The sequence below is a fragment of the Felis catus genome, chromosome D2, assembly GCF_018350175.1.
Source record: "Felis catus isolate Fca126 chromosome D2, F.catus_Fca126_mat1.0, whole genome shotgun sequence".
Taxonomy (NCBI): Eukaryota; Metazoa; Chordata; class Mammalia; order Carnivora; family Felidae; genus Felis; species Felis catus.
In genome coordinates, this window is record NC_058378.1 from 77,344,711 (window position 1) to 77,372,187 (window position 27,477).

The 27,477-nt window shown below is 48.3% G+C and overlaps 1 long non-coding RNA gene across 7 annotated transcripts in view; it reads right to left on the minus strand.

Moving 5' to 3' along the window:
- The window catches only part of LOC123380937, a 266,481-nt gene extending 239,705 nt beyond the window's left edge, over positions 1–26,776 (minus strand). For 3 of the 7 annotated variants that reach the window (XR_006587380.1, XR_006587379.1, XR_006587378.1), the window contains exon 1: positions 26,482–26,770. This is a non-coding gene — a long non-coding RNA (uncharacterized LOC123380937). Of the gene's footprint in view, positions 1–26,481 lie in introns of all 7 variants that reach the window. The other 4 variants (XR_006587376.1, XR_006587374.1, XR_006587377.1 and 1 more) reach the window with 4 other exon arrangements.
- Positions 26,777–27,477: the final 701 nt, after the last annotated feature.

Sequence of the window (27,477 nt, forward strand, 5' to 3'; positions counted from 1 at the left end):
GCCAAACTTAGACAAGGCCCACGTGACACAACATGGCGGCTCACTGTGTGTTCGGTGAAGGGAAAGAATAAAGCAAAGAGTCAGTCTCTCCAGAAGACCAACATGGTACCTCAACCCTCTGCAGATCTCCTTGGGAACCCCCGTTGGATGTCCTAAGAGAACTGGGAAACACGCAATTTTACTTGGAAAAAAAATGAGAGAGAGGAGAAAGAGAGAACGAGAATGTTTCAAAAACCACTGTGTAGAAAAGTGGGCTTAGCACATGAGGGAGAGGGTCACATAACTCCCCAGACAGAAGCAGCAGAAACCTCCCTGTGCACAGGGGAACCAGCCCCACGATTCTTTGCCCAAAATTTGAAATGACCCCAAGCAAAAAATTTTGAGATTCATGAAGTATCCCTTCACTCCTATTTTATATTATTCTTGAGTTCTGCACATCACTCCGTTTCCCTGTTCCGGCCAACCCTTGCCAAAATACACAGGGAAGCCTGTTCTCACGGTGCTGCTGGACGAAGAGCAGGAAGTTCCAGAAAGACTTCTTATGAAATCAAAGCTCCATTTGCAAACCCAAGAGATTTAGATAAAGGTCATGTGATGTCCTCAAGTTTTAGGTGCTTCACGGAAGCCCAGTCTTACAACTAAAGACTGATTGAAGTAAGGGCCATCCCTAGAGCCCTCCTCTGGACTCAGCCCTGGATTTCCTCCTCTCCCCCCTCCCCCCAGCAGCATCAACAGGGCCTTAATATGGTCCCGAACTGACCCGCAACTTGGACTCATTAGAACCCAACTGCCAAATTCTCAATTCGCCAGATTTTCTGCCTACATACTGCTTTCATGGGTCCTGTCGCTGCGCTTTAATAAAATCACCTTTTTGCACTGAAAACAAACAAACAAACAAACAGACAAATTGTAAAAAAGAGGGGTTGAGTGTGACAAACAGCCTCACACTAACAATAAAAACCTGAAGGTGTTTGAGCTCTTAGCCCGTACCCAACCCTGGACCTGGCCCGGACGATGCCACACGTAGAGTTAATGCTCACACCGCCCTTTGAGGCTGCTACGATTATTCTTGCCATGTTGCAAACAAGGAATCTGAAGTTTAAAGAGCTTGCAAATAATTAGTAAGTGGAGAAGCCAGGCTCCCAAGCCCTTTATCCCGGACTTTGGTCCGCAGTGGGGGTGTAGCAAGCTTGTGTTCAGACAGCACCTTCCAGGTACACCCGCTTCGCGTCCCACACTGTCCACATTTGCACGACTCCAGCAGGGCCTGATGTCCATGAGGTCACACGTGGGCCACAGGTTTTCGGGGGTTTTTGTTTTGTTTTTTGTTAGTCACCATGCTCATTACACCAGGCCATCAGGAAAGATCCAACCACCCACAAACAACTTTCCCACAAGAGCGAAGGTTTTGAATCCTTCCAGGTTAGCAGGCTAGGTTACAGGGAGCCCCCACGTCCCAAGCCCCTCCCCCTGCCACGGGGATTCACGTCTATCACAGACCTTCCCGGTGACCTTCCCCCGTCGCGTTGGGCATTTCCACGTGACCGAACTTCACACGCCAGCCAACAAGAGTCATCTGACCCTGGCACCAAAGGAGGACTTTTTCCCTAACCATTAGTTCTCCAGCAGAAGCACCTCAAATGGGATTACCCAGAGTATAAACACATGAGAGGATTTTCCATTTTATTGGACCCGAAACGTAAGGCCCAGTGTTTCCAGGCCACCGCGTTTTTCTCATATGATCCAGCATGCGATGGCCTGGTGTCATTTTGAGAGGCTGAGCTGGGGAGTCCGGGAAATCTGGCCCTGCATCCCTGCCAGGAGCACGGATCGCTTCCCAGCCTAATGACAAGCCCCAGACAGGTACAGGGCACCAGGAGACAACACCCACGGAGCTGACAGGGCTGCAGACAGGGAAAGAGTCGAAGGTAAAACCTCGTTCGGCCCTTTCCCAAACTATCCGCACCACAGCAGTGACAGCACAAGATGGGCTGCGGCTTGTAGCGGGGGAATGGATCAACCTGGAACTGGACGGAATGGGGTTTTTCGTCCATCTGGCATCTCCGGTCATCTTTTTCCAACGTCTGTCTTGATTGTTGGTGTTTATGCTGTGGAGGGCTCAGCGAGGGCTCTTTGCTTACTGGAGTTTGTAATACTGGGAGATTGCTAGAGCTCCTAGCAGGGCTGAGGGGGAGGAGGGAGATCTTCTTGTCCCTAGGGCTTTCTTGGAGCTCTTAAGAAAAAAAAAAGCCCCAAAATTCTCAAGTCCTTAAAAATAGCTCCTTATCTGATGTTAAAGCACACACACACACACACACACACACACAGGCCACCGTAATTGGCCTGCTTCTGCTAGCATACCTTAGGTGACTTCCATGGTCAGAGGCTGCTATCTGGGAGGCATCTCACCCTTTACGGAGTTGGAATTGGTCTCTCTATAGCTTCTACCCACTTATCCTGGTTTTAGCCTTTGGCATCATAGTTAAGTAAAGAAGTTTGGGCCCTCTGTCAAGATGATAGCCCTTGGTCTCTGTCTTCCCTGGTGAAGCCTACTCGGCTGGCTTCAGAGACATCTGCGCTTCAAATCAGAGGGACAGTTTTCTAAATAAACTATTGAGGAAGAAAAAGCACTCATTTATCTACCACAGATCACTCACCCTATTCTCCTATAGAATCCGGAATAACAAGACTTGCCAGTGTCTTATCTACTTGTGTTTCTGTTTGAATTCTTCTGTAGCCCATCAATACATTCCTTTTGAAGGCTGGAATGTCAGAGCTAGGAGAGATCATAGAGCCCATTTTACAGGGAGGGGATACTGAGGCACAGACACCAATTATCTTGTCCAAAGTCACACCCTCAGGAGTCAGCAAAGCTGAGAACAGAATCCAGGCCCCCGGCTCCCAGGCCCCGGCTTTTTTCTATACCTCCTATTGCCTTTTCATCAATAAAAATGGCATCGGTCCAGAATTTTATATGGCGTTTGGTATAGAATTTTCCTATGTACCTATGATGATCATAAATCTTGAACCAAAAGCAGGGGCACATGGACAGATAGGAGTGACCATGTAGAATATTTGACACTGTAATTCTTCCAAATAACGTAGGATATGCACTCATGCTGTAGGAATAAGACAGTAAACTGTATCTTCCCTACATACCTCAAAGGATCGGTATACGGAATACGTGCAAGAAAGGTGAGATAAAATTGGAAGCAAGAGGGGCGCCTGGGTGGCTCCGTCGGTTGAGCGTCCAACTTCAGCTCAGGTCATGATCTCGCAGTCCATGGGTTCGAGCCCGCTTCGGGCTCTGTGCTGACCACTCAGAGCCTGGAGCCTGGAGCCTGGAGAGGGGTGTCCCCCTCTCTCTCTTCCCCTCCCCCTGCTCACACTTGAGCACGGGCGTGTGCACTCCCTAATAAACAATACACACACACACACACACACACACACACACACTTAAAATTGGAAGCAAGAAACATTCCCCGTACCTGACCGTTCAGCTGCTCCTCTCACTGAGCACTTACACCCAGAACACTCTCCTCCTAGCCATCCATTTTCACATATTCAGATTATAGGATTTAGATCAACTGCCATCAAATGCCAGAGCAGTGTTGGAGTCCATTGGACCTGGATTTCAATCTTAGTAGTTATAGGACCTAGGACACATTCCCTAAGACTTGGTTTTCTCATCTAGATACTGGAGAGGATAACTGTTAAGAATCAGACTAGCAGGGGTGCCTGGGTGGCGCAGTCGGTTAAGCGTCCGACTTCAGCCAGGTCACGATCTCGCGGTCCGTGAGTTCGAGCCCCGCGTCGGGCTCTGGGCTGATGGCTCAGAGCCTGGAGCCTGTTTCCGATTCTGTGTCTCCCTCTCTCTCTGCCCCTCCCCCGTTCATGCTCTGTCTCTCTCTGTCCCAAAAATAAATAAACGTTGGAAAAAAAAAAAAAAGAATCAGACTAGCAAATCCAAAATCCATTGAGTGTTCATGTGATTCCCTCCAGCGGATTATGTTCCTACTTAGCTAACGGCCCATACACAAATCGCACCAGCATGGGGACAGCTGCCTTTAATTTCTCAGCTGTTTATTTGTAATCCTGGTTCCGTCCCTGCCTTCAGACGGCCTCCCCTTGGACAGATCAACACTGAGTCAACATGGTAAGGATAATAGGCATGCGGGGGGAATGAAAAAAATAGCTGAAGTCGCAGGGATGGGTTCTAGAAACTTCTTCCCACAAGGGTACGGGTGGGTAATGAAAATATATACAGGCTTCGTGAATATGCAATCTATGCATTCGCACCAGACCTCGTGCTGGGAAGGGCCCCATGCTTGCTTTAACACTTTGCCGTCGCCGTCTTGAAATTCTTAGTACTGTCTGAATAACGGGTCCCACGTTGTCCTTTGACACCGAACCTGGTAGGTGATGTAGACGGCTGTGAATATACAACAGTGTTTTTACCACCTACCTCAGAAAAACAGGTTGATCCAAACATCTGAGCTCTTGATCAGTCTAGTCACCCCCAGCTTGAGTAACTGATTGAAGCAACGCTCAGAAATGAAACCTTCAACTATGAAGGGAAGAGGGATCACGGACAAGTGGAGAACCAGCAGTTTGAATCTGACTTTCCTGGAGAGGCCCCCCTTTATGCAGGAAAATGCTTTGTACCAGGTGGCAACCAAGCTATTTATTGGAAGCCGGGATAAGGCAGAAATCCCTGTCATAGGATAAAAGCCACGGGGCCACCGTCTATTGGCGCCATTCCAAGAAGCATTAAAAGGAAGGTCACCCAAACGAGCAGCACGCAAGGGGTTAACTTTTTTTACCTACAGAACAGTAGGGTCGCAAAGAAGTTTTACATTGAACAAAACATATATATACAATATGACAGCACGGGGGGCCAGCTTTCAAGTCTCTGTGTAAACATCAGGGCTGACTTTGGAGTTCTGGAACTCTTACTCCTAAAAACCTTATATTTTATTTTCAAATGGCATTCCCCCCCTGCCAAGAAGTTACATTTTTTCCCTTCTTTAAATAAGCAGCAAGGGTAATGGCATGATGAACAAATTTCATTTCTTCTGTTCAGCTTTTTCCATCCCAAGCACAGCCTCCGTGAGGCCAGATGGCACCAGAGCAATGCTAGTAAGTCAATACATCTGGCGACATTCCTGAAATGACAACTCTGATGGAGTAACGTCCAGCTCCTACACAAAGGCCCTTTTCAGAACATTTCCACTCGTACTTGTCTGCTCTAAGCAGAACCTAATGTGTGAAAACAAAATAAAAGCGAGCCCTTTCACCGCCCGCCCTGAAGTTTCATTTTCGCTGCTTTTATTAACACGGCGTTCTGCCTGCCCCACTTCTGCACGTCGACCTGAAACCAACAGGCGAACCTTCTGGGCCTGCCACCGGGAAGCCCGCCCCACGGCCTCCGCACGCTGGCTGTGCCCGGAGCAACTGGGCGCTCCAAGCGGGACTCCGATGACCTCACCGGTCTTCGCGCTAGAAGCTTCAAGCTCGGTGGGGAGATGATCCGTGGAAAAGAACCAGCGAGCGAGGGGGAGCTGGGGAAGGCACTGGAACCCGCCCACGTGGCCAGTCTTTCACCAGTTGACTTTAGGAGTCAGGCCCCGGGAGTGACCTCTGACCTTCAGCAGGACAACAGTCTATTGAGGGAGCTGCCAACAAAAACCAACGCGATGCGGGTGGGGAGCCGGGAAGAGGTCTGCTGGAATCTAGGGGGCTGTAAAGCTCACAGTCACTTCCCAAAAATCATTCAGCCAAGTCTACCCCATTCAACCTAGTTTCAGGAACCATTCTCAAGTGAGGTCCCAACCGGGTCCGGAAGCGGTCATCTGGTCTACCTCTTCAGCCAACCGTTTTTCATCATTTCATTCAACGAAAATCTACGAGTGCCAGCTAGGCCTTAGGCTCCAGGATATGGTGACCAGCAGGACAGACGTGGTTTCTATTCTTGGAAGCTCGTGGTCTAGTAGGAGAGCGGGAATAAACAAGAAAACAGGAAAATACTCGTGTGTTCTGATAAGGATAAGCATAATGAAGACAATAGAGGGGTATAATAAATAGGATTGTAAAGTGGGTGGTTTCAGCTAGGAAAGGCAGGGAAAGCCTCAGACTCGAGTCTCAGTAAGGAGCCAGGCAGCCACGCAAAGATCCCAGCAAAGAGCCATTCAAGCTGAGCTGTTTGCCTCAAGCAGAAACCCTAAGGAGGGAATGATCTCGGCTCAAAGAACAGGGGCACGTAACGAACCAGAGAAGACAGCTAGAGGAGATGTCAAAGAGGAAGCTAAGGGCTTTGTTTGGTCACGGAAAGGAGTTCAGAGGCTCATCTAAACCAGTGGTTCTCAACAGGAGGCAATTTTGTCCCCCACGGGACATGTGGCAATATCTGGAAACAATTTTGGTTGTCACAACCATTGGGCAGAGGAGGAGAGGTTGCCACCACTGGCATCCATAGCAGGTAGGGAGCAAGAATGCTGCTAAACATCCTACAACGCACAGGACAGCCCCCACGACAATAAGTTTTCTAGCCCAAAATGTCAATAAGTACTGACATTCAGAAACCCTGCCAGAAGTGTGGTGGGAAAGCAATGGGAAGATTCAATCAGAGAAGTGGCATGATATTGCATAAGGAAAATTCTGGAAAGCAAAACGTGATATGAAACTTATCGCCGATCACCTTGAAATGTTAACTTGCTGAAGAGAACATTTGTTCTCAATCTGGAAGAAAGCCTATAAGCATCTCAGTGCCACATTCCCACTCCCAAAAAGTCCCCAAGCACAGGCACCACCAAAGACCAAACTTCCTGGGGCGGCAGCCAGCTTGGCATCATTTCATTTCTTGGCCCCACTGGCCATGTTCCTCTGGCAAATGTGGATTGTGTTCTCAAGTCTAAGTGACATTTGAGCTCCACACAAGTTGTCTAAAACCATTGAAAACGAAAATGGCAAGATACTCTTTCAGGTTTACAACTTGGTTCTGGGATGGACTCAGATGCTCTGGCAGTAATTCACAGGCAGGAAGTCTGTCTCCGGGGTTGAAAGGGGAGTTAAAAACTCTGGCTATGGCCAACCCATTGATTCCACTTAGTAAAAGGCAGCAAGAGTCCCTCTGAAATGCAGTCAGCACCAACGATGTTCTATTCCTTTCTTCATTGAGATGAATGATTTAGAATGGCTCAGTGTCACCAGGACTTATTAATCAACTGTGGTGAGGATAATAAATGGCATTTTCCATCATGCTATGTGAATTTCCTTCTCTGGCTGTTAATTTCCTACCAGATCCTTCCAAGATGACTCTGCTCTGCCCTGCCTCTTGTATTCCTTATTTCCTTCATCATAAAATATAGAATACATGTCCTCCATGTACTTGCTAATATATTGTTACGATGCCTCTGCTTAATCATTTTATGTTCAGTAATCTATCACCCACAATTAGATTATAGGTTCCTCAGAAGTGAGAACAATATCTGGCCATCATTGAAATGCTTCCTACCTGGTTGCGTTCCCCATACCCTCCCTTTTCTTCCAGGTTTGCTGTGAAAGGGTTAAACCCTTTGCATAGTCCAGATTTGTTTTGTTAATATGAAGCACTTCTCTCTTTGAAGTCAAACACTGGAAGAATTTACTAAAGCGTGTGGGGTATTTAGCATCTTAGCAATAAATGAAAAACATATTCAAAACTCATAGCAATGGATTTGGACTACAGGTCCAGCAATGTTGAAGGTCTGGTGTAAAAACAGGGGCAGACATACATTACATTGGACAGGAAGTTAGGATGCTATCTCAAAGTCGAGAATGCAAGACTTGTAATGTTTCTGTTCCAATTTTGCTAAATGTAGGTTTCCTCAACTCATTCCATCCATTTCACAGAAATGTGTAAGGTTACTTTTGAATGCTACCACACTCCCTGACTGAAGGTGCAAACTATGGGAAAGCTATTTGAGAACAATTCGTGAATACCTATTAAAGGTGAAGATGTGCTTCCTTACACGCTCTGCATACCAGAATTCCAGCCATACAGACAGTCTCACGCAGGGCACGGCCGTGTGCCCTGTTCGAGGCTGTCTGCCACACCCCACGTGAGTGAAGACAACCGAACTATCCCTCAGGAAGCAGGTGGGGAAATAACCTATGCTTTAATCATGTAACAGAATGCCATTGAGCAGCCAAAACGAACACGATTCACAGAGATCAACACCATTCCGATACAATTTTAAAGCACATAAATACTGTTACAGATACATGCACACACGGTTAAGAACACGCAGAAATGGACACAAGGATGACCTGCATCGAGTCCAAGATGTAACTGTAGTCTGGAGGCAGGACTAAGAGTGACCATGTTCCTACTAAGAAACAGCTGACATTTATGTAACGTGTCAATTGTGAGGGTAGATGGAGAAAGGTCCAAACTTCAGCTACATCTGTGATCTGTCCTTCTTTAGTCCTTTTTAATGGGATCCGAAGCTAATTTGATAACATTTACTTTTGATGTGGCCAGAGGAGTAACTGTTTTGTTGTTTTCTGTGTTCTTTTATCTCTTGAGGGAACAATAAAGTTTTCAAGAGTTTTAGAACTCCAACTAAAGCCAAGTTCGAAAGTTAAAGGCTGTTGTTTTACCATCCTAGAACAATGACAGTATCTCCCCTGACTAGAATTTCTACTTTCCTAGTCCCCTCTGACCCAGATTCCATAACTTATCACATGCACCCCCAGCCTATCAGTTCTACCTGAAAACTAATCTAGACAACGTCGTTATCAGTTCTGAAGATGCTCGGCCTGTAAAATAAGTGATTCGTGGGAAAGGGGTCTGAGAAAACACAAAACCTAGATTTCCTTTCAACTTTTTAAGACCAAAGTGAGCAAAAACTCTCTCCAAAGATGTAAGACTTTGGTCCCGACACCATGGTGAATAATAACCCCAACAGCCGTATTAATAACCACCACCACCATGGTAAGCGAGCCCTTGCTGTGTGCCCCAAATGCTTTGGCTTCATTAAGCAGGTGAGCCACGTGTCAGCTGGGGATGGTCCTAGAATATCCTTCTATCAACAAGGCGGGGAATGAGGCACAGAGAGGATAAGTTACTTGTCCAGGGTCACACAGCTGGTCATAGTGGCAAAATCGTATTGATGATTCTATCAAGATCCCTCATTCCTTCCATTCACTCAGCTAGAACCAAATTGGTCCAACTGTTGACTGTGTTCTTTATGTTTTAGCTATCAGTATATTATCGAAAGTGAGCCATAACTGAGGATTTGAGTTTTAGCATACTGATGCCGACCTGTCTGCCCTGCTAGTGTTTGGTGGGCATGCTCATTTTTCCCACAATCCTCTCCACACATGGGTCTAGATGGACACAAGGGTTAGGCTCTGTGGCTCGGTACAGGGCAAGACAAGATGGCGGCTCCACTCCTAAACACCAGAAGGGGGAGCAGAAACAGGGCTGGAAGGGGTTCCAACTTTCAGTCCAGATGATGCCAAATTGTGGGGTCTATAACCCACTGGAAATGTCCGAACAGTAGCCGTATCACATCCGAATACCATGGCTCCACATGAGGACCGGGTAAGGAACCAAACCTGGGCTGCCCCACACTCTGGTCTTAAAAACATTTCCGCTCCCCCCCATAGGTCTCAGGCACTGTACTAGGTATATGCCTTACCTCAGCTCCCTTAACCATAGAAACCCTACACATTTGTCATCATTATGTTCATGTCACGGATGAAAAACTACAGCTCAGAAGTTGAAATAATTAGCAGAGCCTCAAGGTGCCAGAACTGGGCTTGGAACCAGTTGCTCTAATTCCAAATCCATGCTTCTTCCCCAACACCTAACTGCCTCGTCTCTGTGTGGGACTGGATCAAATGGTATCCCCCCAAAAAGATACAGCCAAGTCTCAACTCCTGGTACCCATGAATGTGACCTTATTTGGAAATAGTCTTTGCGGCTGTAATCAAGTTAAGGATCTTCAGATGAACTCATACCCAGGTTTAGGGTGTCCAAATGCAGTGAACTACAATGACTGGTGTCCCTCCCAGAGAAAAAAGAGGGAGATCTGACACAGACACAGGGAGGCAGCCACGTGATGATCGAAACAGACTGGAGTCATGCTGCCATAAGGCAAGAACACCGGGGCCAGCAGAATCTGGGAGAGACACATGCAACCGTCTTCCAGAGCCTTCTGAAGATGCCAACCCCCCCGACATCTTGATTGTGGATGCCTGGGCCCTAAAACTGCCAGAGAATGAATTTCTGTTGTTTAAAGCCACAAAAGTTGCAAATTGCGGTGATTTGTTGCAGCAGCCCCGGGAAACTACCACCAAACGGTCACAGCCTGGAACCTTGTAAGTTTCAACACAAAACCCTGCCAACAACGACTGAGAGAAGCGAGCAGCTCCACACTTTGAGTCCCCGCTGGCCCTTCCTAGGAACACCAATCATTTCGCTCTTTAGACTCTAGAAGGCAAGGGAGACCGCAACAGAAAGTTCACGTTTCTCAAAGAGCTTGCGATCTCTGCACAAGAGAGTTACGCTTTGGTAGAGTTTGGGGCTTGGTTTTGAAAGACCAGAAAACTGCCCCGGGGAGAGTCTGACTTTGGAGGCCATTCACTAGGGTACAACAGCAACGGGCACAGGTCTCTCTGGCCGCCTCCAACCCACTCCAAAAGAGGGGGGAAAGCCATTGATTTGTAAGCACTAGGACACCGTTTCCTCGTGCCACGTTCTGAGATTTTCAGTCATATTTGCAATACTTTCAGACGGCTTTTGAATTCCAGCAAATCCACATGGTTAAACGCCATGGCTTTGTGGTGAGCTTCATGCTGTCAAAAAAAAAAAAGAAAAAGGAAAAAGAAAAAGAAAATGCAAAAGGAGTCTGATTTCCGTGGTTGGACCGAGCGGCCCGCTTGGAATTAGCTCCTGAGAAAACTGTTCAAGTCACCCCAAGCTTTGCTCCCACTGGGGCCCGAGTTACCTCCACAGTGACAACCCTCATCCTGTTGTGGAATAAGGGCCTTGTGGGGCCAGCCAGCTCAAACAAGCACAGGAACGGGCTCGGCGGTGGCCGCTGTCACTTGTCGTAACAGCAGATTACGTTTCCGTAGTCTACACACTTAAAATTAGTGCCTTCTTGTCTTGACATTTTCTTCATCCTTCAGGAGGTGTTGAGCCATTAAGCGAGGGAAACTTTAACAACATCCACGCTGTGGGCAGTGTTTCGGCACCCCAAGTAGGACTTCGGGGGAGGTTTACCAAATGAGAACACTGTTATCAAAGAAATATTTCACTTACATCTCAAATACCCAGAGATGCAATGCTTTTCTCTGAAACTCCACTAAAATAATTTTTCTGTACCAAACGTGAGACGGATCCTTGTGGTGGGGGGTGTATGGCCTTCCAGAAGGCTCTGCACATACTTGGACACACCTAGGGCTCCCCCTCGTTCTACAGCCATTCAGGCTTGCACAGTGGCCCTGAGTGGCCCAGACTAACTCTATTTAAAGCCCAGCACCGTCTTCCTCAGGGCCCTCCCGCGTCGCCACACAAACCTCTGCTGAATTCATCTTCCCGCCATCTAGAATCCACCGAGAGGGTACGGTTACTTTTCTTGGTTCATCTGATTAATGCCGTGAGCAGTGATGGTTCACTACCTCTCCGTCCCCACCCCCACACTCCAAGTCCAGAGAAAAGGCATGGGCTAGCTGTGGGAGTCCCGGAGCTCTTCACCCGACTTCACAGAATTCACAGGGTCTGTGAACTAAGATGCGACAAAATAATACATCTCTAACTTCCCTGATGTCTAACCGAGATTTGGCCTTTCCTGTAATTATGGAAGTAGGCCACACGCCATTGTAATACTAGTTAACATTAGATGGGGCGCCTGGGTGGTTCAGTCGGTTGAGCATCCGACTCTCGATTGCAGCTCAGGTCATGATCCCACGGTTCGTGAGTTCGAGCCCCGCGTTGAGCTCCGCACGGACAACGCAAGGCTGCTTGGGAGTCTCTCTCTCCTCTCGCTCTCTGTCCCTCCCCCACTCATTTCTCACTTTCTCAAACATTTAAAAAAGAGTAGATATCAAAAATATTTCACATCGCATTAAAGCTGTTCAGGTCTCAAAATTTTATTTGCGCGCATCAGCATCGCAAAATTATATCAATTACATCAATGGGTAGGCCTGTCTCTAGTTATTATTCAATGCCTTAATTAAAAGTACATATATATTTTTTTAAGTTATTTTGGTGATTTTACTTTGGTACAATCCGTTTCCCTTGTGATCCTATGCACTTTGTTTCATGCATTTAAGAACATTATTCTGAGGCTGCCAAAGGGGGTCCAGGCACAAAACTGGGCCAGGAACCCCCACATCGAGCAGACCCCCAGGCTCAACTCCGCCATGCAGGCATCACGCACATTTTAGGATTCCTGCTTAGCCCCACCGGATTCACTGGGAAAAATCAATTCTCTCTGGCCTCTCCCCTACTCTCAGACTTGCCCTGTGCCTCTGCAGAGTCCCCTGCCCAGCCACTAAGACTCGCTACTCCCCTCCCCATCTGACCTCAAAATGATTCTCACGTTTTGTTCCCTATTGTTGGTGCCATTTAAAAATCTTTTTTAATTTTCCGAACATAAAATATAATACGGAGTGTTTTTTTTTTTTAAACACGCATGGGCACCTCTACCCCCCGGAGATTCCGGTACAGCCCCCTGCCCCCTGTTTCACTCTTATCTTCAGATCCTTCCAAACCTACCACACCCCACCCGCGTCAGGCTGCCCCTTCTGGTCATCCCTACCTCCTCCCTGAGTCTCCGTCTGCTTCCCCTGCAGGACTGAGGGGCTCTACTGCTCCAGCTTACCCCTCCTTTCCACCAGTGACCTTGGTCTCCTACGATCTCACTCTAACACCGCCTACAGAATAGAGACTGCTCTTGATGGGAGGAAGGCCTCCCGGAAGTCACAGAGCATCACCCTCGGTGTGCACCCACACTTGCCCATATCTGTTTCCCAGGGTCCAGACTCCACATCCTCTGTGCCTTTTCCCCCTGGGCGTCAAGTCCCCTACGCGCTGCCCGTCAAAGTCACACCTGCCTCCAAAGCCCGACTTTCCGTCTCCACTGTTCCAAAAAGGCTTCCCTCCAGTCTCCTGGTTGGAAAGAACCCAAACACACGCCAACTTCCCCAGCTGGAGCGTGAACGAAAGAGTGGAATCTCCTCGGGGGTTTGAGGATTTTGTTGAAATGACACTTAGTTCTGTCATGCTTTGGCTTCATGCAGTTTTTGTCTGCAGACTAACTTTAGAACCTCACCTGTGTCTGCAGTGTGGCTCCCTCTCTCACCTATTTTCTTCCTCCCCTAGACTCAGTCCCTAGAGCACAGCCATGTGGCATGTATTCACACGTCCCCTGTAGGACTCAGCACCTTGAAAGGGCAGAACGTTGAATGCCGCACACTGACCAAAGGGATCAAAGCTAGAAACACTATTCATCGAGTAAACCATAATATTATTTAACTCCTCTTTTCCGAACCTGAATATCACCCTTCCCATAAAATCCTTTGGATACTATACATTCTGACCAACAAAATCACCGACTTTCTAAAATTCCCAACTCAGACACTGAACTCCCCCTACCTCCACCCAGTGTTCTCGGAAGAATAACAATTTCTTGATAAGCACACTGATTTAAGCCTCACGCTGATGCCTCGGAAGTTTGAACTTAGGGGCGCATGGATGGCTCAGTTGGTTGCGTGTCCGAATCTTGATTTCTGCTCAGGTCATCATTTTGCGTTTCATGAGTTCAAGCCCCGCATCGGGCTCCGCGCTACCAACGCGGAGCCTGCTTGGGATTCTTTCTCTCTCTCTCTCTCTCTCTCTCTCTCTCTCTGCCACTCGCTCTCGTGCTCTCTCTCAAAATAAATAAGTGAATAAAAACTTTTTTTTTTTAAGTGAACTTATTTTCCAACTGGGTTCCCCTCTAGGCGCCACCTGCCTTTAAAAGGGCAAGGCCAGGGGCGCCTGGGTGGCGCAGTCGGTTAAGCGGCCGACTTCAGCCAGGTCACGATCTCGCGGTCCGTGAGTTCGAGCCCCGCGTCAGGCTCTGGGCTGATGGCTCAGAGCCTGGAGCCTGTTTCCGATTCTGTGTCTCCCTCTCTCTCTGCCCCTCCCCTGTTCATGCTCTGTCTCTCTCTGTCCCCAAAATAAATAAATGCTGAAAAAAAAAAATAAAAAAAAATAAAAAATAAAAAAATAAAAGGGCAAGGCCTCACTCCAAGCCTCTGGTCTAAACAAAAAGTGAACCAAATAACAATTACAATGAAATGTCACTACATTCATTGCAAAAGGAAATGAGCCTTAAACAAAGTGAGTGCTGCAGGCCATGGGTTGCCCTGCTGTGTTCTTAGCATTTCAAAGGACAAAATAGAAAATTGGAAAAGATCAATATCAAGGCAAAAGCGCTCTGCAACAGTAATAAATAAAGATGTCTTTCAAGGCCCATTAACCACTAATCACATCTTGGATCCAAACTAGCAGAGCAGCTCCGGGCTGTTTGAAGGAGATGCCATCGGGCTCATCCAGAGCATCAGATGGGGGCGGTCCTGTGTTTGTTTCATGTTGGAGGAACCTCCATTGTTTTGGTTGCTGGCTGGGGGGAAGTGGAGAATCTTGTAGAGGGCCTACCCAAGTGCTCCGTGTTGTGGCCTGGAGAGCTTCCTTCCAACCGGCAATTACACGGCTCATAACGGGGCAGACTCCACAGAGAGCAACAACAAAGGGAAACAGGAGAGAGATCATTCCTGAAAAGAGCTTTCTGGCTGCACCAGTATGAATTACACAGCTGAGTTATACCTTGCGATGGGGTTGGATTTCACACCCTGGAGCCGTAGCCCCAAGCCTCATGGGCAAAGGCTTTCTCAGCTTTGGGGATTAAAACACACACACACACACACACACACACACACACACACACACAGAAAAAAAGGCATGCCTTCAGAGAAGGGTCCTCCAGCCTCGTGACCACCCTTCAGTCAGTCAAACAGCTGAAACTATTCAACAAACACATCCACAAACTTGCTTTCTGGTGTGGTCTGGGCCTGCTCCTCAGTGTGGTCACGGATCGGCAGCATCTGCCTCATTTGGGAGCCTATTAGAGATGCAGAATCTCAGATCTCCCCCTCTCCTCCGACCCGGATCTACTGAGTCATGAGCTGCGTGTTGACAACATTCCTGGGCATTTTGCGGATACGTTGGACTTTGCGAAACGTGATGCAGGATGGCTATTCTCGCCACCAGCTGCATATGAGAATCACCTGGGAAGTGTTGGTGGGGATTTCTTAATATTGATGCCCAGCTTCCAGTCCCAGAGGTTCTCACTGGACTTGGTAAGGTACAGGCATCAGTTCACACACACACACACACACACACACACACACACACACACACACACCGCTCGCTCACTCAGTCACTCACTCACTCACTCTGCCTGGAAGATAAGTCCAGATGAATATTTGCTGAATGAATTACACAAATTACCTAATTGAACAATGCATTCCAACACTGAAACCTTGCCTCTGTCTGGCTTCCCTAATTGGACGAGGGAGGAAGCAGAAAATGATTAGGAGATTGAGGATGGCTTTAAGGAACACTGGCTTTCAAAGGCTGAGATCAAAAAAAAATTTTTAAGAAAGAAAAGCTCCACATATATTCTCAGAGTTATAACCCCAGACTTACAGACTGAAAGCTTAAAAACAATCTTTAAATCCTCCCTGTTTTAAGGCAACTAATCCTCCCACCACACACACACACACACACACACACACACTTTGCCTCAGTTTCTTGCCTGTACAGAGGAGACTTGATTCATCTATGCCCTAAGAACAAGTCCTACCAAAAGCCTAATAATGTGTCTTCCAGTTCTGGCAACTGTGGTCCCTTGGGGCTTGGTGTCCTGCCTTGGAGACTCTTGATAAATGAACATCTGTGGATCATATGCAATTGTTCACTCGGTGTGTAAATAGGAAACTGTTACAAAAATTCATTATAAATAATTGAGGGTGTGCTCCACCTGGCTGGCCAGACTATTGTATGGACCCCATGAACCTGTGTGCAATCCGCTTCTAATCAATGGCCTAATCCATTCTGTCGATGCTCTCCCTGAACATCTAAACTGACATTAAACAAGGTTAGTCTTGGCACAGGAAAAGGCTTTCTACCGATGGTCCACACCTAGATGCAATTAAAAAAAAAAACTTGACAGATTTGGATAAATACAAGTTACGGTTGTTTATGGTGATATGTGTTATGCAAAGTCAACTGACAAACAGAAATATTCACAATATACAGCACAAAGGACTAATAATCTTACAAAGACCTCTTAAAATCTGTGGGGGAAAGGAATGAAACCCAACAGAAAAAAAAAAAACAAGGAAAAAGACATGAACAGACAATTCACAAAAAAGGATCTAACAATGACCCTCAAATGAAAAAAAAATGTCCAAGCTCACTCATAATTAGAGAAATCCAAATGAAAACATTCCTTGAGATACCATTTCTCACCTGGCAGCCTGGCAAAGATTTCAAAATATGACCATGTGGCCTGTATGTGAGGCTGTGGGAAAATCAGCACTCTCCCACCCTTCCGGTGGGAATGCGAATTGGCAGGACTCTCCCGGAGGGAAACTCGTCAATACCTAACAAAAGTGCCTATGCCCCTTCCCACCCCGCGGACCCCCTGCTAGTGATCCACCTTGAAGATACACTTCCAACAGTACAAAAATGCATATGCACAGGGGCGCCTGGGTGGCTCCGTCAGCTAGGCATCAGACTCTTGATTTCAGCTCAGGGCACGATCTCACAGTTTGTGAGTCTGAGCCCCGCATGGGGCTCCACGCTGTCAGGGAAGAGCCTGCTTGAGATTTACTCTCTCCTCTGCTCTCTCTGCCCCTCCCCTGCTCTGTCTCAAAATAAATAAGCTTTTTTAAAAGTCTCTAAAAATGCAGGCGTACAGGGGCATGTGTCACAGCATCATTTGTAATTGCAAGATCTTGGAAGCAACCTAAATGCTTCTTCTACACAGGAGAGTTGTTGAAAAAACTTGGTACATCCTCACACCGGAGGCTTATGCAGCTATTTTTTAAGAAGCGTGCAGGCAGCTTCTATATGGGCTGATTCCCAGGATGTAGGCAAAGTACAAGAGTGTTAAGGCACCCACTGTATTTAAAGGCGGAGTGGGGGTGGAGGGGTGGGGCATGAGTTTTCTAGAGCTGCTCTAACAACATATCTCAAACTGGGTAGCTTTTAAACAAAAGAAATCAATGGTCTCATAGTTCTGGAAGCCGGAAGTCCAAGATCAAGGTGTGGGCAAGGTTTGTTCCTTCTCAGGACTGGGAGCGAGAACCTATTCCTTGCCCCTCCCCTCGCATCTGTAGGTTGGTGGCCATCTTTGATTTTTGTTGGCTCATAGAAGCATCACCCTGATCTTTGCCTTCATCTCCAAGGAAGAGACTTCAACCACCTCAATTCTGACTGCAGTCTGCATGTTCTAACTGGTTAAGTCCTTCTTTCCAGCTTATCCCTTAACTCAGGCAGAAGACCCTGTGGACAAAGCATCCCATGACGGGATAGGAAACTACCCCCTCAAGCAAGAAGGGCTGCCCTGAGCCAGCAAGCCCCAGCATGACTGACCCCAAGACAATGGTCAATTTCACCTTTACTGCCCACCTGCGTGTCTACTGACCCTTGTCTCACATTTTCCTTATATCAACCCAGAAATATTTTCAGCACTTTGGAGATGGTCTTTGAGACATTGGGTTTGCTGCCTTCCCCACATCGGCCTCATTGAGATAAATTCCTTTCTTGTTCCCCCACCACTTCCACTGGTCTCTCTGCCTTAGGATTATGTCAATGGTGAGTAGCCAAACCTGGTCCGCTTGGGACCCCGAAAGCTGGGTGCTCTTGCGCCCCTGTGCCCCAGTTATAGCCACGTGGTCTTCTCCCTGTGTGTCTATATCCTCATATTCTCCCCTTTGTGTAAGGCTATTGGATGACGGATTACTCTTAATGACCTCATCTTAAGTAATTATATATGCAGTGACCCTGTTTCCAAATAAGGTTACATTCTGAAGTGGGGGGGGGTGCGGAACACTGGGGCATCAACATATTAGGGAGGAGCTGGGGACACAATTCAACCCATAAAATAAAATATACATTCAGGTACCTGCTCATTTGTGGGGGGGGGGGGAATGAGGGGGAGGGGGTTAAACCAGAAACCAAGGAGCCTAGTAACCAAGGGTGGGTGGGAAAGATGTGGGAAACATGGAGGGAGGGGCATGGGGTACCAGGGACAAGGACAGAGTGATACGTTTGGATTTTGGCGGGGGTGAGGGGCATAACAATGTGAGAGCCACAGTAATATCTCAAATGCCCTTTGCATCCTGAAAAAATAATAAGACCAGCCAAGATGTGCTAGGAACCCAAAGTGAATACAAACAGTAACAAACAAGCCTAACATATTACAAATAAAACCACATAACCACACTGATGGGATGGAGAGGGACTGAACAAATCTAAGTCACTTTGGAAAACAAGTATCTTGACTGGATCTCGTAAGGCTAAAGACAAAAAGAACTGTGCAGAAGTGCTATAATCTAGTTAGTGTGTTTCTCAGAGGGGTGGGGGTTAGCAATTTGGAACAACTTCACGTGGCATGCTAGAACAGAGCAAAAAAGCACGTAATAGAGGAGAGGCAGTTTCTCATTGCTGGAGAAAAAAGTTACAAAGGAGAGAGGGAAGGCGAGAATAAACCCCAGGGTGTTGGGCTGGAGTCAGAGGTATTAGTAAGAACTGTGAGATTGTGACATAATAACACATATTTGGGAATATATATTCCCTGGTTCCTAGAATGAGATTGTCTGAAACGCTTGAAATTCCCTGAGTGTTACGGGTGAGGGGAACATCTTTTGTTGTTCATAACAAGCCCCTTTTAACCACCTGAGCTTATATTAGCTGGAGGACTCTTGGTGGGGCCCTAGATAGTTTCTGGATGGGGCTGGTTGCCAGAGGAACCAGCCATGTGATTAATGGGTAGGTATTTTCAGCCCCACCCCCAACCTATGGGGAGGGGAGGGAGGCTGGAGGTTGAGTTTACCACCAACAGTCAATGATTTAATCAGCCATGCCACCACCACGAGACCTTTAGCAAACCCTAAAAGGTGGGGTTTGGAGAGTGGCTGTGTTGCTGAGCACATGCAGGTGCCGGGAGGGTGGTATGCCCAGGAGGGTATGGAAGCTCCAAGCCCACTCCCCACCTCCCATACTTGTCCCGTTCATCGCTTCCATTTGGCTCTTCCTAAACTGTAGCCTTTATAATACACTGGAAATAGTGCTTTCCTGAGTCCTGTGAACCATTCTAAAAAATTATGGGACCTGAGGAGGGGGTCACGGGAACTCCTAATTTATAGCCGGTCCATCAAAATACCAAAGACCCGGACTTGGGTCTGGCATCTGAAGTGGGGGCAGTTTTATGGGGCTGAACCCTTAACCTGTAGGGTCTGCACAAACTCCAGATAGTTGGCGTCAGAATTTAATTGAATTGTAGGACACCCACTTGCTGTCTGGAGAGTTGGGTTATTCCTTGAGGGGGGTGGGGGGTGGGGGTGGGAATCAGCCATAGATTTGATCTCAGAGGCGTTGTAATAAACAGATCACAGAACCCACGGCATCACATACAACGTGCAGACAGACGCAAGAGGATGGGTGCGTGAATACGCGTGGGTTAGGATCACACATGTATTTCCCAGCTCCGTCCACACGTGGACACTCCAGTGGCAATCAGCGCACTTAGCCCTCAGATACTGGTTTCTCACGGCTGTTCTCCAATTAAAAGGACAAGCGCTCCTTGAAGAAACGATGGAGTTCAGCAAGAATTTTCTGCACAAATGAAGCTTTCGTTCCTCAGATCCAGGCTCCTTACCGTCACTCAGAGTACGAAAGGATACCGATTCCTAAATCAATACGAACAGCTAATAACTGCCGCCCAGGAATTTCTGCCCACCCCCAGTGGAACCCCCAGACTTACCCTCCCAGTTCCCACCACACCCTGCTCTCCATCACTCCCTGGCACGACCAGAGCGATCTCTCTCCCCAAACCTTTGTCGTAAAGGCCTTTTCTTCCACCTGCTTTCCCTTATTCTTCGATGCTTGGCTGAGATTTTCCTCATGAAAACCTCTCCCAACAGCCCCCAGGCAGGGTGAGACGTACCCTTTCCTGGTCCCACACAATTCCCCCAGAACTTGCTCATACCGATTCTATAATTGGGTTATAGGGGCGCCTGGGTGGCGCAGTCGGTTAAGCGTCCGACTTCAGCCAGGTCACGATCTCGCGGTCCGTGAGTTTGAGCCCCGCGTCGGGCTCTGGGCTGATGGCTCAGAGCCTGGAGCCTGTTTCCGATTCTGTGTCTCCGTCTCTCTTTGCCCCTCCCCCGTTCATGCTCTGTCTCTCTCTGTCCCAAAAATAAATAAACGTTGAAAAAAAAAATTAAAAAATATATATATATTTATAATTGGGTTATATACCATGTTGCATTCAAAAGGTCTCCCGCTCCTGGCTCCTTAGGCAAAGCTCTGTAGAGACTGGAATCTTTTCAAACCAAACCGGAGTTGTGACAAGAAATTCCAACGGTCCCTAGCCCCACGTGCACGAGGGTCTAGGCACTGGATCAAGCTTACCATCAGGCTGACCTGGGATATGGAGTTCGTGAGTCGGGGAGGCTCAGGCTTCGAACAGCCCCGTCCCTGCCCCTGCCCCTGCCCCCTCCACGGCACCTCCCTTCCGATCGTGGAGACTTTGCTTTGCTCCTCAGCCCAAGCTGCTTCAGTTTTCCAAGTCTTTATTCTAAAACCATGGAGATCCTGGTCTGTCATACCCCATCCACCGCCTGGGAACTAGAACCCTGGCCCCAAGCCTCTGATGGAAGCTGCAGCCTTGTTTGCTTGCGGATGAGAATGCACGATGCCCAGGGGCCCTCGGCCTCTCCGACTCAGCTCCCTGCTGCACAGCACCCCTTCCCCCCCAACCCAATCTCTCCCCCACCCCACCCCCCTTCTTCTTGGATAAACATGATCTAGTAATCAGGCTTCGTTACCCAAGTTCACCCAGTTCCCCGTTCCGCACACAGAGTGGGAAAGAGCTCCGGACTCTACAAATCTTCCAAAAATATATAGAATAGAAGTGCTACACAAGTCACACTTCCAAGCAGGCTTTAATGTTAATTGTTCATCATTATGCACGACTGCTTTGCTCCCGCCCACCATAAGGAAGTCCTGGACCCACGCAAATTGTATTATATAATAAGTTTTTGCTACTACTCTCGACACCTACCAGTTTCTCTCCTTCTCTGCCCTCCCTGATAGGTGAGCCACTGTGAAAATATTGGCACCTGTGCACCCTTGAGGGGGGTTGGAGAAGGAAGGGGTTGGGGCAAGAGGGATGCTGACTTTGAGAATAGATCCCCACCCCCCACCCCACCCCACCCCCTGCCCCCTGGCCAAGACCGGTCCACCGGTCTGTGGAGCTCATCCACCCCTCCCCACCCCCCAAATTATCTCCTCTTCCTGGGTGTCTGTACTCTTTCACACTCTGTTCATGGTCTTACTATTGACAGTTACCAACTAAAGGATCACCCTCTTTTAATGAGCAACCCCTTTTAAAAAGACAATGCGACTGAATGGGGGGTGGGGGGGTGGTTAGTCCCATAGGGGCCTCTCAGTCATGTCTGCATGACTTTGTATGAATTTATTAAATCAGATTACATCCTCCCTAACCCCTAGCTAATTGAGATCATTTGCACCATGAGGGCTTTTAATATGTGATGGGAGAAGAAGTGATGTAATAATTTTAGTTCGGAGGCCAGTTGGGGGACTAGGCAAGGAAGGATAAAATGCTGCAGTCAGGAAATTAGGAGATTAGGAAACTATGGAGTAGAAGAACATAGAAACCCCCAAGAGGGTTAAGAAGCACACAAAGGCTCAGACGTGGTGGAGGGCAAAGGCCCGCAGAGAACTTGGGGAGAGCGCCTCAGCCTGCAATCCGTGGAAATGGTCTGCTCAAAAACTAAAATCAAGACTCATTCCCATGTAGGAGATAGAATCCTAGGAACTGGGAGTATGAAAAGGCCAGGACATACAGTGGCCATGGCCCCAGGTCACAAAATCATGGGATTTGGGACAAGAAAGGTGAGACGTGATCTAGTCCAATCATCCTCAGCTTTGTGTAACAGCCCCATTTTCAGGGGCAGAAAACTTTACAAATCCCCTTCCTAATGTTATTTATCTCTTGTGCTGGGGGTGGAGGGGGGGCGCGGGGAGTGTGACAAAAAGTTGCCATTCATTCAGAAACTGAATTGATTTGCGCTTCTAATTCTAAAGGCATCTACGTATGGCCGATAACTAACCGTATACGTACGCTTGAACTTTGGTATCGGTAGGAATTCGAAGATCGTTTTTACTCCAAGACCCCCTCCCACGCGGCCTCCGGGATGCCAGAGCTGCCCCACACGGGAACCCCAGATCTTCAAGACAGGACTCAACACAGCTCACTCCACGAGGGCGTGAGAGTAAGTGTCACCCGGAAAGTAACACGGCTGTCGTGACACCACGATGCCCGCAGGTCTCTCCGGAGACAGTAAGAAAACCGATGCCACATTTCACCCCCCGTGAGCGAGGTGGTCAAGGGCAGTCTGGGTTTTGGCCGGAACACCAGAGAAGAGAAGCCCCTGATGCAATTCCTAAGCAGCTTTTGAGTTCTGGCAAAGAAAATGAGATATTGCTTCCCCGAGACCATAACACATGCTCCATTCTTCCCTCAGGGGCATTTCCATTTTTATTAACTGTGCGTTTTGCTACACGATCGCCAGGACCGTTCCTTCTTTCGCAAACAGCTAAATGATTCCTTTGAGAGCATCAGTTCCCTGGGACGTGGGAGGTAGTGTGCCCGATTCACAAGGGGCCCTGATCTCTGAACCTTATTAAAATAAAACATCTTGGAGAGACCGGTCGGGAGAGAGAGGAGAACAAGCAGAGATCGAGGTGGCGCAGCTCGAAGCCCGTGCACGGAGTCAAAGCACCTTAGTCTCGCTTCAAGTGTCTGTTGAAAGGCATGCAACTCTCAAAGCTGGCGGGTGGGTTCATGGTCATTCTGTGTTTCTTACACATGTCGCAACTGTTTTGTTTGTGCTTCATGTTTGTTCTTTTAATTTTGCTTTAAAAGGACTGCAAGAACAATAAGAATAACCAAGAAAGGAAAAGAGATCTCTCCATGGCAAAGCAGTTGCGTCAGGGCAGAGTTAGTGAAGCCCCGTAAATCATCGTAATGAATAAAAATGATTCTGAAAGCAGCTGCCTGCTTGGTCAAATATCAGAGTGTGCACTTCGCAGATGGGTGACAATCGGGACCCACACTTCAGCGGGATTAGAAAACTGGCCAGAGGTAACTAGAGACTAGGGGCTCCCCCCGCCCTTATTCTCAGTGTCTGTTTGCTCTTCTGTGATATGCAGAGAAGAACACCTGGACCAATGGTTCGTTGCAAAATGAAATTACACACAATGCGTAACTAGCTTGCACGGTGCATGCTGCAGGGGAAATGCATCCTAAATAAGAACTATTTACTCTCGTGCTGTGGCAGAGTTCGGAGTTGGGGGGAGGCAGTACGGAAGAACCACAAATGCTGGTTGGTCGCGACACAATTTTTCTCCAAAGGTTTGATTTTTAAGTCCTCTCTACCCCCCAGCGTGGGGCTTGAACTCACCACCTCAAGATCGAGAGTCACATGCTCTGCTGACTGGGCTGACCGGGCACCCCGACATTGTTACAAATTTTTGTTTTCTAGACTCAAACTAGAACGCTCACCGCTCACCTCAAACCTATTGGTGAATCAGAATCCCCATGTCTAGGATCGAAACGTGGACTTTTTTTTTTTTTAAACCTCTACAGATATTCCAGTCAAGATGGAGTAACCAGGCACTGGATTTCTGGTCTCATCCAAAACAACAACCAAAAAAATCCAGACAAAATATCTGGGACAACGGTTACCATGACACTAAGCATTAGACAATGAACAACAGGGACCTCCCAGAAACAGGACATAAAGGAGGTGAGCACACCTGCCTAAGAGTGTTTGCAGGATGTGACATAATGAAGAGGAAATTAACAAGCCTGTCTAGAATAAAGCCAATGTAATTTTCTCCTTAAGATGTTATTTGTGTTAACACACAAAGGGTTTTTTTTCTTAAATATAATTTATTGTTAAGTTGGCTAACATACAGCGTATACAGTGTGCTCTTGGTTTGGAGGGTAGATTCCCGTACGGGGCTTTTTAAAATGAATTTAAAAAATAATGATCAGGGGTGCCTGGGTGGCTCAGTCGGTTGAGCATCCAACTTGGGCTCAGGTCATGATTTCCGGGTTCATGGGTTCGAGCCCCACGTCAAGCTCTGTGCTGACAGCTGGGAGCCTGGAGCCTGCTTCGGATTCTGTGCCTCCCTCTCTCTGCCCCTTCCCCACTTGCGCTCGGTCTCTCAAAAAGGAATGAGTGTTAAGAATACTAAAAACAAAATCATTGTCAGGGGCGCCTGGGTGGCTCAGTCGGTTAAGCATCCGACTCTAGGTTTCAGCTCAGTTCATGATCTCACGGTTTTGTGAGTTCGAGCCCCGCCTCGGGCTCTGTGCTGACAGTGTGGAGCCTGCCTGGGATTCTCTCTCTCTCTCTCTCTCTCTCTCTCTCCCTCTCTCTCTCTCTCTCTGTCTCCCCGCACCACACGCACAGTCTCAGTCTCTCTCAAAATAAACTTTAAAAATTAAAAAATTGTCAAACACTTCTCCATTTTTATTTCTAACGTGGTAAGTACGGATAGATACACCCCTCAAACAAAAATTCTTAAGAGTATAAAGGTGCCCTCGGACCAAAAGGTTTGAGAACTGCCAAGAGGCAAGAGACCTTGTTGTTCCCATCTCCCTGGGCATCACCGGCAGCAGACCCAACACTGGGCCCCCGGCAGCCCCCATGGGCATCTGCAGGGGAACAAAGTCGATGTGTTCAGTTGTTTGTAATCCTTCTAGTCCTTCACTGGCTCCCGGGCGCGACGGTTTAGAAAAGCAGCGAGCCCGATCTCCTCTCACAGCAAAGAAGCGGTGCTCTTTAAAGCCATTGCCCTCAAACACCAGCCCTCCTCCTGGAAGGGAATATGGGCCTGATTTCTGGAAAGTTCTCCCTGCTCGCTCGGGATGAGTGCACTCTCCTACAGCAAAGCCAGACCCTCTACCCAAGCCGGCCCAGATTGCCATATGCTGGCCACGGCGGCCTCGACGGACACGGAGATCCCGACAGGATACAAAACCGAGCAAAACGTCCTCGAATGCACCGTGGCCTGGGAGCCCAGAGACACCCCAATGTCCTTACCTGTCCCTCTAGGGGAACAGCTCACTTCCTTGGCTTGCCCCTCAGGTGTCCCTCCCCGCCTCAAGGAGAGCCCACCTTCTGAACAGATAACTGCCCCCCCTCCGGGGTTTCAGGGCTCAGGCTTACCCGGCCCAAGAAAAACAGTCAGGAGGAGTGGGCGTGTTGCCTTAAGATTGTAAAGTGCTCGCAGATAAGCCTGGCACTTAACAAAGAAGGCCTTTTGTCCCACTGGGAGGGTGGCTTTTGACATTTACTGCTTTTGTCCCATAGGCTGAGTGGGGTGGATACCAGAAGGCACTATGATTACTACAGGATCAGATCCATTAAATTAAGTGGCTCCTGGGCCAAGGACCTGGATGGCAAATTACCTGCTCTTGGGAGGAGAGAGACAAAAGGCGGGGGAGGGGAGGGGGAGGGGGGAAGGAGAGAGAGAACTCCTTTCTATGGCAAGCAAGTCCTACCAGACTCTTGACCTAGTCTCTTTTCCAGATTGCATTGCTCTATACCTGCCTTAAAACCTGCAAAGCACCACTGAATGCTGGGGCTCCTGGGCTCCTGAAGTCCCGGGTTTGTAGCCTCTGCAGCCCAGAGCACCCCACCTTCCCCCCACCACTTATCCCCAATTGCCATCAGCACCTTGAACCTGCCACCACCTCAGATGCTCCCGGGCACCCAGTCTGACTGGATCTCTGAGCTGTCCCCGCTGGGCCCTGGGGACAGAGCTCAGCCTCGGCCAGCCTCCCCTGGGGAGGGGGAGCAGACGTAAGAGGAATTTGGCTCCCCTCATCGTATCCACACGCAGCGTGATGTGCAGAGAGAGAAGCCCAAAAGCCAGGCGTGCCATAAAATCAGGCCTCTCTTCCTCTGCAAATCCAGCCTGCGCTTCCCCTATGATCCCGATGCCCGACAACAGCAGGGAGCCAGCGAAGGCAGGAAGAGAGGTCGTCCCTGAGTTGATGAGGAAGGAAGACGCGAAGGGAAGTGGCGAGTGAGGAAAGGAGAAGAGCGACTCACCTGGGGAAGGCGACTTCGCTTCAGGACCAGGGTTCCCCCCCCAGGGTGTGATCTCGGCCAAGCGGTGGTGGTAGGGATACCAGGAAATGTGTTAGAGCCGTAATCTCTCACTGCAGCCCTGTGGCTGCCTTCTAGTCTGAGGATGTCACCCACCATCTGTTTTTAAACTGCCCGCTCAGGTCTGAGCGCATGGGCAGTGGTTCTCAGCCTCGGCTGCGCATTGGTATCAGCTGGGGAGCTTTAGAACCCAACAGGTGACACCTGCCTCTCACATCAGAGATTCTGATTTGACGGGTCTGGGGTGCTCCCCAGGCATCTGAATTTCAAGCCTCGTGACATGTCAAGAAGCTGGGAGCTTCTAGAACATACCATCGCTGGGCCCGCCTCTTGGTCATAAGGCAGCAGAATATCCGTTGGGGAGGGAAGAGTGTTCCCATGTCTAGCAAGTGCCTCCTACCCATGTGATTCCAATGTACTCACTGGTTTTGAGAGCCCTGATGCCGGGAATTTGCCCAAATTCCAAGCCTTGCCCAACAGACCTAAATTTCTAACATAGCTCCCGACCCCATTCAACCAACGCTAACGGTTATTTGTCACTCAACAAGTGACATCTCAAGTGCTCACGGTGCCCCATGAACTGATCTCTAAAGAATACAGAAATAAGTGATACGAAACTACCTGTTGGCCACATTGCATAATGAGAGACTGGGCGGGGGGGGGGGGGAGGTGGGGGAAATGTGTATATACATATAAATCTACCAAAAGGAAAAAAAAAATGAAATAAGGTGAGTCAGTCAGGAATCTCTTTGGAAATACCCAAGAAGGTCTGCCCACGAGAATAATAAGTATGTTTCCCTTCCCACGCCACCCCTGGCCCACTTATTCCTAGGGAGGTTAAACAAACAATTTGTTTTGTCTTTTGAAAAGAGGTGTAGAAATTCATCACCAGGGGAAAAAAAAATGAAATCGCAGTAAGCCAGCTGAGATGCTTCCAGC